General features: G+C 35.6%; 1 long non-coding RNA gene across 1 annotated transcript in view; it reads right to left on the reverse strand.

Annotated features, from left to right (window-relative positions):
• Window positions 1-544: 544 nt before the first annotated feature.
• LOC125754505 (uncharacterized) overlaps window positions 545-15,801 on the reverse strand; it is a 69,060-nt gene continuing 53,803 nt past the window's right edge. The window contains exon 3 of the long non-coding RNA XR_007408898.1: window positions 545-574. This is a non-coding gene — a long non-coding RNA (uncharacterized LOC125754505). The remainder of the gene's footprint in view (window positions 575-15,801) is intronic.

The following is a 15,801-nucleotide window of genomic DNA, read 5'->3' on the forward strand; positions in this document are numbered from 1 at the left end:
TAGAGGCACATCAAAAGATGTTAAGCATCATTAGCCATTAGGGGAATGCAAATTAAAACCACAATGAGTTATCACCACATTCACATTAGAGTGACTAAAAAAAAAAAAGGTAATGATAACACCAAATGCTAGAAAGAATGCAAAAAAAAAAAAAAAAAGCTGTATCTCATGTATATCATTGATGGGAATGTAAAATAGCACAAGCACTATGGAAAATAGTTTTGCAGTTTCCTATCAAATTAAACACATACTTAACATAAGACCTAGAATCACATTCTTGGTCATTTATCCAAGAAAAAAAAAAATGGAACTTGTGTTTGCACAAACCTTGAATGCAAAGGTTCCTTTGCTTTATTTTTAATAACTCAAACTGGAAGCGTCCCAAGTATCCTTCAATGGATAAATGTTAAACCAGCTCTGGTATATCCATACAATAAAATGCTACTCAACAATAAAAAGGATCCAATTAATGATACACGTAACTTGGATGTGTTTCAAGAGCATTATGCTTAGTGAAAAAAAAAATTGTATCTCAAAAACTTACATTTTGTATACGTCTGTGTATGTAGTACTCCTGAAATGATAAAAGTATAAATAGAAAACAGATTAACAATTGCTCAGGGACACGGACAGTGGTGGAGCAGATGAGGATGGCTACCAAAGAGTAGTACAGGGAGTCTGTGGTGATCAAACACTTCTATATTTTGACTGTGGTGGGCACATGAATACACACACAGGATCAAATTAGATGGAATTATTCACACATATAACACAATAAATGAATACATGTAAAAACTAATGAAAACTGGATAAGATCTGTCAGTCCAGTAAGTGGAATTGTATCAGTGTCATTTTTCTGGCTTTGATATTGATCTACAGCTATAAAGTGTCACCATTCAGGGGAGCTGGATGAAGGGTTTATCAGACTTGATAGCTTTTCTTTGATTAGATTTTGTTTTGTCAGTATGAAAATAAGGCAGGGCATTTTACACATTGAAACTATGTTTTAAAATTGGCCATAAGTGTTCTGACAATAAGGTTGCATAAACATTTAGAAAACTAATTTTGTAGAAGGGATGGGCATTTAATTAGAATACTCCTTTTCTGTATAATCTATGAATATAGTCTGATTTTATTTTCATATCATAGTCTCTTTTTGATGCCACACTTTTCAATCCTTTCATTTAAGATTCACTCTATTAGTTGGAATTTGGTCATAGCTATCAGAAATCACTATTTTAACAGAATGATTTAATGAAGGAAAATAAATATATACAATGGTACTGGAAGGGATGGAAAGTAGCCTCTAATTTAAATCTCTAAGAAATAAATAAGACTACAGAATTTGTCCGTGTGGTCATCTCCTATTTTGACAAAATCAAGAAGCTGACAAATCAACAGAAAACTGCAGACTGTTGACTGAAAAAATATATTTCTTTACCTTTGATCCAGAGATTTGGAAGCTGCCACTGTTGCACCTATTGGCCCTAGAAACATGCTATTTCTGAAAAATTTTTAAAAGATTTTATTTTATTTATTTTTTTCATGAGAGTCACACAGAGAGAGGTAGAGACAGGCAGAAGGAGAAGCAGGCTCCTTGCAGGGAGCCCTATGTGGGACTTGATCCTGGGACCAGGATCACGCCCTGAGCCAAAGGCAGACATTCAAATGCTGAGCCACCCAGGCATCCCTATTTCTGATGAATTTTTGCTACAAAACATGGGTGGCTTACACCTGCATCTCAAAACCTAAGTAGTGAACAGATATCAGACAATTTTATAGAAAAATTCAAGTTCTCCATAACTATAATCTCTAGTAGAATTACAGAAATACCAAAATTATTATCTTTATCTTATTTCATATATCACAATCCACCGCCATGCGAATCAATACTACCATTATTTCTGTGATGAGTCACAAGAACTACAAGAATATGGTTAATATTTATAATTGTATTTTCCATTTTTTTCTATGTTTCCTTTACCCTCAACCAGTACCTCAGCTGGTTATGGTTATTTACCTAGTGCATTGATTAAAATATCATTCATGAGAAGCCCTAGCTAATTCTACCTCTTTGAGGTTCCCATATTATATTAACTTTTGTTATTGCGCACGGTAGTTATGGACAGTCTCAAAAATGATTCTCAAAGACCTTCCTTCCACTATCTACAGCATCATGTAACCCTCCACCCTTGAATGTTGGCTGGATTTAATGAATCATTTTATCAACAGAAAATAGCAAAAGGCATGGATGTCACATCCGAGATTAGGTTACAGAAAGACTATGACTTTTTTTTTTTTTCAAGATTTATTTATTTTACAGAGAGAAAGAAGAGTAAGAAGGAGAGCATGAGTGAGGGGAGCAACTGAGATAGAGCTAGAGAGTGAATCCTCAAGCAGACACTGTGCTGAGCTCAGAGCCTGATGTGGGACTCAATCCCAGGATCCTGAGATCATGACTTTGGCTGAAATCAAGACTCAGCTCTCTAACTGACTGAGCCACCCAGGCACCCCTAGACTGTGAATTCTTATCTTACACTAACTCTTCCAATTTTTCTGTGGGAATTCAGTTACCATGTTGGGAGTAGCTCTAAAGAAAAGACCTCATGAGAGGGAAATGAAATCTCCAGTCAACATCCAGGAAGTCCTGCATTTTACCAACAACCAGCCACATGAGAAGATTTGGAAGCGTATTTACTCCTAAGTGGAGCTTGTTACTGCATCACAGCTGGGACCTTGATAAAGGATCTGGAACCAGAAGACCCTTCTAAGTCAAATTTGGATGCCTGACTCATAAAACCTTGAGATAATTTTTTAAGCCACTAAACTTTGAAGTAATTTGTTATACAGTATTAGACAACAACAGCAGTATAACAGGACATTCTGTGTTTCAGAAGAGTTCCATCGTCTCCCACAGCCCTATTTTCTCTTGATAGATAGAGTCAGTTGTCACAGTGATTTTTGACCTGTTGCCTAATGGGATGAAAACTAGTGGTCAGAAGTCTGTCTTTGAATGACACACTGGACCAGATGGACTTCAGAGATACATTCAGAACATTCCATCCTAAAGCAACAGGATACACAGTCTTCTTCGGTACACATGGAACATTCTCGAGAATAGATCATGTACTGGGTCACAAATTAGATCTCAACAGTCCCTAAAGATTGAGATAATTTCCTGCATATTCTCAGACCACAATGCTTTGATTCTGGAAGTCAATCACAAGAGGAAATTTGGAAAGAACTCAAATGCATGGAGACTAAAGGGCATCCTACTAAAAAATGAATGGGTTAACCAGCAAATTGGACACATAGATCAATGGAACAGAATAGAGAACCCAGAAATGGGCCCTCAACTCTATGGTCAACTCATTTTGACAAAGCAGGAAAAAAGGACTTTCCTTTTTTGAAAGAAAGTCTCCTCAACAAGTGGTGTTGGGAAAATGGGGCAGCTGCGTGTAGAATGAAACTGGACCAATCTCTTACGGCAGACACAAAAATAGACTCAAAATGGATGAAAGACCTAAATGTGAAACAGGAATCCATCAAAATCCTAGAGGAGAACGCAGACGGCAACGTCTTTGACTTTGGCTGTAGAAAGTTCTTGCTAGACACATTTCCAAAGGCAAGGGAAATAAAGGTAAAAATGAACTATTGGGACTTCATCAAGATAAGAAAATCCTTTTGCACAGCAAAAGAAACAGTTGGCAAAGCCAATAAACAACCTACAGAATGGGAGAAGATATTTGCAAATGACACATCAGTTAAAGAGCTAGTATCCAAAATATATAAAGAACCTATCCAACTCACAGCCAAAGAACAAATAATACAATCAAGACACGGGCAGAAGGCATGAATAGACATTTCTCCAAAGACATACAAATGGCCTACAAAGCATGAAAAGATGCTCAACTTCACTCATCATCAAGGAAATACAAATCAAAACCATAATGAGATCTCACCTCACAGCAATCATAATGGCTAAAATTAACAAGTCAGGAAAAGACAGAGGTTGGCCAGGATGTGGAGAAAGGGGACCCCTCTTGCACTGTTGGTGGGAATGTGAACTGGTGCAGCCACTCTGGAAAACTGTGTGGAGGTTCCTCCAAAAGTTGAAAATAGAGCTCCCCTATGACCAGCAGTTGCACTACTAGGTATTTACCCCAAAGATATGGATGTAGTGATCTGGCAGGGCACCTGCACCTCAACGTTTATAGCAGCAATGTCCACAGTAGCCAAACTGTGGAAGGAGCCCAGATGTCCATCAACAGATGAATGGATAGAGAAGATGTGGTCTATATAGACAAAGGAATACTACTCAGCCACCTAAAAATGAAATCTTGCTATTTCCAATGATGTGGATGGAACTAGAGTATATTATGCTAAGTGAAATAAGCCAATCAGAGACAGAGAATTATTATATGATTTCACTCATACACAGAATTTAAGAAACAAAACAGAGAATCTAAGGGGACGAGAGGAAAAAATAAAACAAGATGAAACCAGAGATGGAGACAAACCATAAGAGACTCTTAATCATAGGAAACAAACTGAGGGGCACTGGAGAGGAAAGGGTGGAGGGAAGGGTAACTGGGTGATGGGCTTTGAGCATGGGGTGTTATATAAGACTGATGAATCACGGAGCCAACCTCTGAAACCAATAGTACATTATATGTTAATCTAATTGAACTGAAATAAAATTTTTTAAAACTTAAAAAAAATGAAGTCTGTCTTAAGTCTCAGTTCAATGCAACCGTCATGTCTCCAGAGGGAAGCATTTCTATGTTGGATATTAGAATTGAAACCAAAACTTTTCATAGCTGCCTTAATGTCTAACTTCTTCCTCTTTTTCTTTTCACAAGTTATTATGTTTTTAAGTACAATGGGTATAAATCATTCTCCACATATTCAGACATGTGAGAAATATCACTTTAACTTTCTCATTGTAAGTCTACTTCCAGTGGAGTGACGGAACCTTGACGCGGTAAATTTGGTGCTTCCGATTCTTCTCATTCATTTCTAAGTTTTGTGCATTTATTTGGAGTCAAGCAATCAGTCAGATTATGTTTTTCTTTTTTTTAATAAATTTATTTTTTATTGTTCAATTTTGAATAGACATTAGTTGAAATATCCTTGGCCACTTTGGTCCTTAGGTACTGGCTCTCACAGGATGCTAGTCTTTCATTCCTATCCCTCTGCCGCAGCTCAGGCTTGCTGCCATGCTGCCATGCTGCCAGTGTCTAACTGGTGCCTTCTGGTTTCTCTGGGGCTCCGGATGTTACTCAGGGAACACAGCTTGTGGCCCCGTTGCCCCCTTGTCACAGTTTTCTCTGTCTCCACTGCTGTCGACTTCCATCTACAGCACATTCACCTTTTCGGATGTTACAGATCAAGAGGCAGATCATTCTCTACACAAGTGGAACAGGTCCTTTGTTCTTTTCAAATTTATGTAACACCTTTATTGAGATATAGGCCACATACCTTATAATTCGCCCATTTAACGTGTACAAGTCAATGGTCTTTACGTATCCACAGACATGCTCAACTATCACCACGGTCCATCATATGACATTGCCACCACCTCCAAAAGGAGCTCTGTGTGTGTCACACTTTCTTGTCCCCACATCCCTGCCAGTCCTGTAAATCATTACATTTCTGCATCCATAGATTTGCCTATTCTGATATTTCATATAAACATGATTATATGTTATGCAGTCTTTTCTAACTAGCTCCTTTTCCTTAGCATGATATTTTAAACTTCATGCCTTTATATAGTTGAAAAATATTCCACTGTGTGGATGGATAGGCCAGATTTTGTCTCTTCATTCATGTTCATGGACATTCGAGTTGTTTACATCTTTTGGCTATTATAAATAAATAATATGGCTATGAACATGCACATGTGAGATTTTGCATGGGCATATGTTTTCACTTCTTTTATATATATATTATATATATTATATATAATATATATAAAAATACATCCACTTTGAATGTATTTTATGTATTTTATATATAAAAATATATAATATACACACACACACACACACACACACACACACACACCTAGGAATGGAATTATTACTGAGCCATATACAAATTTGATGTTTAACGATTTGAGCAACTGTCAGACTATTTTCCAAAGTGGATGTATCATTATATGTACCCACCGGCACCGTAGGAGACTTCTAGCTTCTCTACGACCTCACTGAAACTTTCTATTGTCTGACTTTTTAATCACAGCCATGCTAGTAAGTGTGAGGTGGTATCTAACCATGGCTTGATTTGCATTTCCCTAATGATTAATGACTAAGCACCTTTTCATGCGTTCATGGGTATATCCTCTGTGAAGATATGTCTACTCTGATTCTTTGTTCATTTTTTTTTGCTTTTATTAATTTTAAAATATTTTCTATTTTAATAGACTTTAATCTTTTTTTAGGATCATACAAGTAACACACTCTATAAAATGTTTAAACATAGTCTAAAGAAAGAAGATTTTGAAACTCCCACCCATCGCAGGTGATTATTCAATGGTTTGCTGCATGTCTCTCAGGCTGTCTTTCTTTTTCTCTCTCTCTCCCACACAAATTCCTTTACATATATGTATATATGCATGTTGATATCATAGATACGTGGGGTTTTTATTTTTTTAATTTATTTATTCATGAGAGACACACACAGAGAGAGGCAGAGACATAGGGAGAGGGAGAAGCAGGATCCATGCAGGGAGCCCAACGTGGGACTCAGTCCTGAGACCCCAGGGTCACACCCTCTGCTGAAGGCAGCACTAAACCGCTGAGCCGAGATATGTGGTTTTTACAAACAATTCTTGATGTAGATTATTGGTCAACATGTGTCTTCACAGAAGAGTATCCCTTGAGTTTTTTCCAGATTGGAAGGCACAGATTCAACGGGGTCACTTCAGCAGCTGTACACTATTCACACGCACATGTGTAGCACAATTTTTTGATAAATCCCTTGGATATTAATATTGTTTATAATTCCTTGCTACATAAACCAGTTCTGTCATTAAAAATTGTGCTATAATGAAATGCCTATAATATGCACATTTATATTTTACATAAACACATATACAAGTATATACATTTATCTGTAAATGGGATCTTACTTCTGGAAAACAAAGTAGGAGAGTCTTTTTTCTGCATAATTCTTTCAAATTATTAAAGGTGTTATATTCCACAGTGAGCGTGTGCCTGTGTAGGAGTGGGCAGTGAGGAGGTAGGCAGAGGGAGAAATACCAACTGGATGCTAACTCAGAAATAACACCTTGCCAAATGATCTATAAAATTCTATTTTTTGATTAGGTATTCTTTTCTTCAGTGGCAAGAAGAAAAAAGCAAAGTCATTCCTCTTCTACTCTTTGTCTTGATATATGTTTTTGATTTTTTTAGAAAATGATTATACAGAAGATGATTTTAAGTGTTGGTTACTTTCCTTGGAAACACATGAAGCTCAGCATGTGGAAATGTATCACTGTTGCATCAGTTATTTTGAACAAATGACTTCCAAATAGAGGTGATAATATCAGATCTCAGTTATCAGTTAATTGTTCAAAAAATACTGCAGCTGAAGAAAAATATACTGCAGCTTTGTATGCTAAAGGTCATAATTTATGTAGGACAATTGAGGACTCAGAGTCTTTAAAAAAAAAAGAGAGAGAGAGAGTTTGGATCAACTTGTATGCTATGAAACCTCCTAAACTGAAGTTTTGTCTGAAGGACCTTCCTTCCGGGTAGAGGAAGAAGGGTGCCACATAGAACTACAATCTGAGGCCAAATACAGAAATTCGGGTTAGAGAAGCTTTGCATATCTTTCTTGTTATGCTTATATGTTTCTTTGCATTTCTTAAATACCTCCTCCCCCTCTCTTTCCTGGTTAACGTTTCATATCCAAGTTGTTTGGTGGTTAAGTTTCTCAATTTAGCATTTAGGTAACAAAGCATTTAGTGGGGCTGTGGGGAACATTTGAGAAGTGATAAAGACATACATGACTATTGGAATTCGACATTTGCTCATTTCAGAAAAGTTTTGGGAGGTCTGTTGTTCCTGTTTCCTTCTTTCTTTCTTTCTTTCTTTCTTTCTTTCTTTCTTTCTTTCTTTCTTTCTTTCTTCTTTCTTTCTTTCTTTCTTTCTTTCTTTCTTTCTTTGTCTTTCTTTCTTTCTTTCTTTCTTTCTTTCTTTCTTTCTTTCTTTCTTTCTTTCTTTCTTTCTTTTTTTTTTTTTCTTTGCCAAAGAAAGCTGCATTTTGTTAGGTGGAAACGGAATTGTTTTGCTCTGCCCTGAAGCCCTAATGTGTGCCAAAGGATGACTATGAAAACTGGATTGCAAAGGAATGTACTGGGAGAGCTATCACTTTGTCACAGCTCAGTACCAAACCCACCCTTTGTTTTCTCATTGGTAAGACTTGGGCTAGATTCAAAAATCTTCTTTTCCTTTGGCATGAGGTGCAAAGTTCGACTTTGTCAATAGAGGGAGCTGGTAGCCAGAGCTTGCAGGTGCGCAGCAGCCCCTCCCCTGTGCACAGTCTGTGTGCACCCCTTGCCCACATGCACGCGGCTCCTGCGGCCTGGGGTGACCCACCTGCGCCCTGGGGCACGTCCCTAGGCCTTGAGGGGCCGCCCCCCAAGCCCAGCTCCATTCCCCCACAGGGCCCCAGCCCTGGCCTAAGCTTGCAGCTCAGCCCTGTGGCTGCTGCAGTGGAGCCTGGGGCGCAGTGTGCTAGTGTAGGCTCCTAGTTTACCCTTGCTTATCCCTGTGAGTACAGGACACTCCCTACATTTGCTATTTTTTTAGTCCTTAGAAAAACTCCTTTCCCCGCCCTCTGCTTTTTTTTTTTTCTTTTTCTTTTTTTCTTTTTCTTTTTTTTTTTTAGTAGTTAAGCATTTTTTACTAGTTAAAATTCCCCACAATATTTTTTTTTTAGTAGTTAAGCACTTTTTATTAGTTGAAAATTCCCCACAATGAAATTTTCCTGTTTGAATTACTTATAGGGCACTTATCTCCTAACTAGAACCCGACTGATAACTTCCACTGAAAAAAGTTGCACTTTGTACAAGCCCGTTGACTACTTCTGCTTCAGCATAAAGTGGAAGAGGCATGCCTTAACAATTAAATAATTAGTATACAATAGCATTATATAATAACAGTGCACTATACAGGGACATCAAATATCCTATAGAAAAACCGAAAACTTTATTTATGGTTCTTAATTTAAATAAAACTGTGCTGCACTTAGATTCTGAATGTTTGTTTGTGGTTGGTTTTTCCTTTCTTGGTCAAAATTATGGAATGATTTTGTTGCGATTTACTAAAAGGTTACTCTTTTACAGAACTGTAATGCCAATGAAGGAACATATTAACTGATATCTCAGTTTCTGGAATTATGATTATTTACCTTTTCACCTTGCTTTGACTAATGAACACTTAGTAAAGTGAATGAAGAAACAACAAAAATTGGACTCAAAATTCCTTATGTCATTGCCAATATAAGCAAAAGATACCTGTTTGTAGGATAACAGCAAAACAAATTGGCTTAATTAAGGTTATATATTCAGTAGGCTTTCTAAATCAGATTGAAATTAGAATGCGGTAAGTTGTTCTTTATCTTTTGTATACAAATATTTCTACTTGGGGGTTTTATAAAATTTAGCATTTTCTTCAGATAACAAAACCATAAACAGCGCAAAGGAGTAGATACTTTCTCTAGAGGAGTCATAGCACTGGTATAGGAGAATCAAGCTTTCCGTTCCAATATTCTGTTCAGTCTTATATAACTAGTATGGTTTACACTTGAGTAGTGTGCGTGTTTCTTTAAACTTGTTTACGTATTTTTGTGCAGTGTGCATACATATAGATATATCCATATATAGGTAAAAGTTTGTGATTGGTGTCCTAAATAGATTTTGTGTCAAAAACCTTTACTATGAACCATATAGCCTATTCAAGTTATTCCGGGAATCATATATGGAGTTGGTTCTGAGTTATATTTTGACTTTTGTTTTCTATGGCTCCTCAGAATATCTTCAAGTCACATTAACACCGGATAGTCAGAAGATTCTTAAAAGATTAGATTATAGGTTGACTCTTTCTGGACCTTCTGATAAATCTAGATTGCTCTTTCAGGAGCCCCTGGGATTTATCTACAAAGCATGTCATCTCATTAGGAAGCCTTACTCCTCTTCCATCCCCATACTACTATAAACTTAAGATAATGACCAGAATTCTGTACAAAATATCAAGGATGCTCCTGGAAACTCAAAACTTGTAAGATTCCTAGACACTAAGAATCTAAAGATTTCTATGATTAGGTTAATATGCTCTGACATACTAAGCAAAAACTCCTAGAACTTTGAATGCTATGACCCATGCCATCTAGCAAGAAAAGTTAAAACAAACAAACAAACAAACAAAAACTATTTATCAAAGATAGATAAATGAGATTGAGTATACTTATCTCGATGACCAATGAGAAGTGTATACAACTGCTGAATCATTATATTATATACCTGAAACTAATATAATTATACTTGAATAAAAAATTGTGTGATTTAATATGTATGTTACATTAAATTACATTAAAAAATAGTTATATCCTTTTCTCACACTTATACTGTGGTGAGAATTAAATGAAAATATTTCTATTCTTCCTTTGATAATGTAGAATGAAACAATGCACCTCCCCTCGAAGTTTTTTTTTTTTTTTTAAGATTTTATTTATTTATTCATGAGAGACAGAGAGAGAGAGAGAGAGAGAGAGAGGCAGAGGGAGAAGCAGGCTCCATGCAGGGCACCTGATGTGGGACTCGATCCTGGGACCCCAGGATCACACCCTGAGCTGAAGGCCGATGCTCAACTGCTGAGCCACCCAGGCGTCCCTCCCATCAAAGTTTTTGAAAGAATGGTTACAACATTCCCATGGGATGAAATATTTTTAGAAATATTGTATGTCACATGTAAGGTGATATTCTAGGTAGCAATCTGTTTAAATTCTGTAATAACAATATAATCATGCTACTGCTCTTTACATATTCTCCTTTGTGCTGTAAATTAATTAGAAAATGTTTATCAATGATATTGTCATGAAAGAAGGGGGAAAAGACTTTCAACAGGATTTCTCATGATTTAATTAAGTAAGAAGTATTATAAAGAAGGTAATGAATCAAGCCTAATAGAAAAATTGAGCAATTCTTCTGGGATTCACATAAAATTATTTATAGATGTGTTAATGTGTGTGTTTTTATAACATAGAAAAGTAACCTAAAATACTTCTTCAGTAGATTTTTAACAAGAACATGCTGTAATAAAAGCAAAATGTGTGTGTTTGCTTAATAGGAATTCACATTTAACTTTTTTTAACCTAGTTTATTTAGTAACACATTTCATTTCACAATAGCATCATCCAAGTGAATTTAACCTCCCCCCTCAACATAAACAAATTCCCTAATTCTAACATCTTCCATTAGCAAAATGCATTGCTTATAAATGATGAGCCACTATTGATACTTTATTATTAACTAAAGTTATGTCTTATATTAGTGTTTCATTTTTGTACATTCTGAGCTTTGGTAGATGTGGAATAACATGTATCCTCCATTACAGTATCATACAGAATAGTTTCACCGCCCTAAATACACACTGGGCTAACCCTATTCATCTCCTCCTCCCTCCCCCCAAGCCCTTTACAGCCACTGCGGGCCGTGGTGGTTTTATTATCCCCACATTTTTGCCTTTTGCAGAGTACTGGGTAGTTGGAACCATACGGTATTTTGAGCCTTTTCAGGCTACCTTCCTCACTGAGTAGTATCTTCTCAAGGCTTGATAGCCCATCCTTTATTGCCAACTATCTCATTGTGTGACACAGTTCATTAATCCATACACCTATCCTGGCTGTTTTCAAGTTTTGGCAATTACGAATAAGGATAGGATAAACATTTTTTTTTTGTATGCAGGTTTTTGTGTAGACCTAAGTTCTTAATTAGAGTAAATATCAAGGGGCAAAATTGTTGGGTTGCTTGGTAAGAGTATGTTCAGTTGTGTATGAAAGTGCAAATTTGTCTTCATAAGTGGTTTCTCCGTCTTGCATTCCTACCGACAATCAGTGAGAGACCCTGCTGCCTCACATCCTTACCGGCATTTGGTGTTGGTATTTTGGATTTTAGCCATTTTAATAGGTATATAGGTATTTCATTGTTGTTCACTTTTACATTTGTCCAATAACATATCTTGAGCACCTTGTGTATGCTTATTTGAAATCTATATATCTTCTTTGCTTAGGTGTCTGTTCAAATCTGTCTATTTCTTAATTGGCTTGTTTGCTCTCTTATTACTGACTTTTAGGATTTCTTTGTATATTTTGGACACTAGTCCTTTATGAAATATATGTTTTAAAAACATTTTCTCCTAGTGTATGACTTGCTTTTCATTCTTCTGAATTGTTCTTTACAGAGAGGCTTATAATTTTAATAAAGTCCAGTTTAATACTTTTTTTTCTTTTATGAATCATGCTTTTGGTGTTGTATCTAAAATATCATCATCAAGCACAAAGTCACCTGTTTTATCTTATGCTATCTTTTAAGAGTTTTGTAGTTTACATTTAGGTCTGTGATTTTTGACTTGCCTTTTACAAATAGTATAAAGTCAGTATCTAGTATCTTCTTCTAGAAGAAGAGGCCATTCTTCCCCCATTTGCGTCGTCAAAGATCAGTTAACTATATTTGTGTGGATATATCTCTGGCTTCTCTCTTCTGTTTCATTGATGGATGTACCTGTGCTCTTGCCAATATCACATTGTCTTGTATACTGTAGCTGTATAATAAGTTTTGAAGAGGGGTAGTGTTAGTCATCTCTCTTTGTTTCACTCGTACAATATTGTGGTGGCTATTCTAGGCCTTTTACTTTTCCATATAAACATTAGAATCATTTTGTCTAAATCCAAAATGTAACTTGATGGTATTTCCACTGAGATTGCAATGACTATTGTAGATTAAGTTGCAAAGAACTGATATCCTAATAGTGTGTCTTTCTGTTCATATACATGGAATACTTCTCCACTTAGCGAAACTTCTTGGCTTTCTTTCATCAGATTTTTAAAGTTTTCCTCATATAGATCTTTACACCTAAACATTGTTGGTGCTATTTAAAATGTTTTTGATTCAGAATGCTAAGTGCTCATTGATGGTATCTAAGAAAGCAACTGACTTTTGTATATTAATCTTTTATCCTACTACCTTGCTAATCACTTCTTAGTTCCAAGGAATATATATATATATATATATATATATATATATATATATATATTATATTATATTATTATATATATAATGAGTATATAATATATACTCATTTTACTGCTGTAACAATAAGCATAATAAATGAGATTAAATAACATCAACTTTTTATAATGAATTAAATATTCATTAAGATGCTGAAAAGTAATTATAAGGTAGATTTATTTCTTTAAACACCCTCCAGTCTGTATATTTATTCAATTATTTATAGGTTGTAAATAATAAGCTATTTAAATTTAGACTTATATATTTATTTATTCAGAGAGAGCGAGAGAGAGGCAGAGACACAGGCAGAGGGAGAAGCAGGCTCCATGCAGGAAGTCTGATGTGGGACTCGATCCCGGATCTCCATGATCACACCCACGGCTGCAGGCAGCGCTAAACCGGTGCGCCACTGAGGCTGCCCTTGAGGAATATATTTTCTTGTTAAATTTTTGTAATTTTCAAAAAAATTAAAAATTAAAACATTAAAAAAATTTTAAAAAAAATTTAAAGATTTTATTTATTTATTCACAGAGACACAGACAGAGAGAGGCAGAGACACAAGCAGAGGGAGAAACAGGCCCCATGCAGGAAGCCTGATGTGGGACTCGATCCCGGGACCCCAAGATCATGCCCTGAGCCAAAGGCAGGCGCTAAACTGCTGAGTCACCCAGACATCCCAAATATTTGTAATTTTCTATGTAAACAATCATGTCATCTGCAAAGACAATTTTTATCGTTATTACATTAGCTATAACTTTAGCAAAATATTGAATTGTGTTAGTGGTGAGAGGAGACATCCCTGATGATAATTTTAGAAGAAAACCATCTAATTAATTGTCATTAAGTATGAGGTCATCAGTAGGTGTTTTCGTAGGTGTTCTTTTTCAAGTTGGAAAACGTCCCCCTGTATTCCTAGTTTGTTACGATTTTTGTCATGAGTGTTGAGCTTTGTTAGTTTTTTCCCCTATATTTACTGATATGATCATAGGTTTTTCAAGATTTGGCTTATTCATATGATGGATTACATTAACTAATTTTCCAATGTTGAGTCAGTCTTAGATTTATGGGCTAGGTCTTAATTTTTTTTTTTTTTTTTTTTTTTTTTTTTTTTTTTTTTTAGCTATTTGAGAGAGAGAGAGAAATAGAAAGCAGGGAGAGGGGCATAGGGAGAAGGAGAAGCAGGCTCCCCATTGAGCAGGGAGCCCAATGCCAGCCATCCCAGGGTCTTGGGCTCATGACCTGAGCAAAGGCAGACACTTAACCAACTGAGCTACCCATGTGCCCCATATGGAGTAGATTTTCATTCATTGTGAGATAGAAATACTCTTTATACATTGCCGTTTTTTATTTACCAATATTTTGTTAAGGATTTTGCACCTATGATCACGAGATATTGGTCTGCAGGTTGTCTTTCTTATAGTGTCTTTGTCTTGTTTTGGTATTAGGATAATGGTTGTCTCACAGAATGAGTTAGAGGATATTCCCTCCATTTTCTGGAAGAGATCATAAAAATTGATATAATTTCTCCCATCAATGTTTGCTAGAATTCACCAGTCAATCCATGTGGGCCTGGTTCTTTCTGTCTTAGAAGGTTAATAATTATTCATTTAGTATTTTTAATAGATACAGGCATAGTCATATTATGTATTTCTTGTGTGAGTTTTCCTGGATTATGTCTTTCAAAGATATGGTCCCTTTTATCTGGGTTGTGAAACTTGTAGGACTCCAAATGTATTTTTTTTTCTTTTATAATGCCCTCTTGTGCTTATTTTTTTAAATATATAAAGCCTGACATTTTTACTACTTTAACACTTTAATATCTCATTTGTTCTCATCTCAAATGAAATGCAGTATTTTAGATAACTGAATATCCTCAATACTCAAAGACTAAATCTTTAAACTATGCAATAGTATTATTTCAGCTATGGTTAATCAAAGAATATTTTTCCAAAATATGTTTCACATCTTTCTTTCTTTGGAAAACTATTTGGTAAACATGTGTTGACTTTCATTTCATTAATGATTTCATCATTATCATAATCTATTTGAGTTGAAACATGATCTTAAAAAGAATAACCTCACATGTTCTGCTAAATTTTTGTAGTCTAGTTGATGATAGTTTTGTCTTGTCATTGTAGCAGGTTCCACAGTGTTCCCCATTGTGATAACTCATCTCAGTTTGGGTACACAATGGGAACTAAATAATGCATTCTATTATCAACAGGCCCTACTAATTTTATTGGTAAGTTAAGGAATTTCTTTGGTATTGGAGAGGTCATTGCCTCTTTGCCAGAGAGCAAATATTCCAGAAGTTTGAACTAATGGGCAGTTTGAATTTTAAGAGTGAGAGAATTCTACTGAATGTTAAAATAGTACGGTAACCAGTGGGGAAAAAAAAATCTAAATTTAAATAGCTTATTATTTACAACCTATAAATAATTGAATAAATATACAGACTGGAGGGTGTTTAAAGAAATAAATCTACCTTATAATTACTTTTCAGCATC

The sequence above is a fragment of the Canis lupus genome, chromosome 37 (assembly GCF_003254725.2).
Source record: "Canis lupus dingo isolate Sandy chromosome 37, ASM325472v2, whole genome shotgun sequence".
In the NCBI taxonomy this organism is placed as follows: domain Eukaryota; kingdom Metazoa; phylum Chordata; class Mammalia; order Carnivora; family Canidae; genus Canis; species Canis lupus.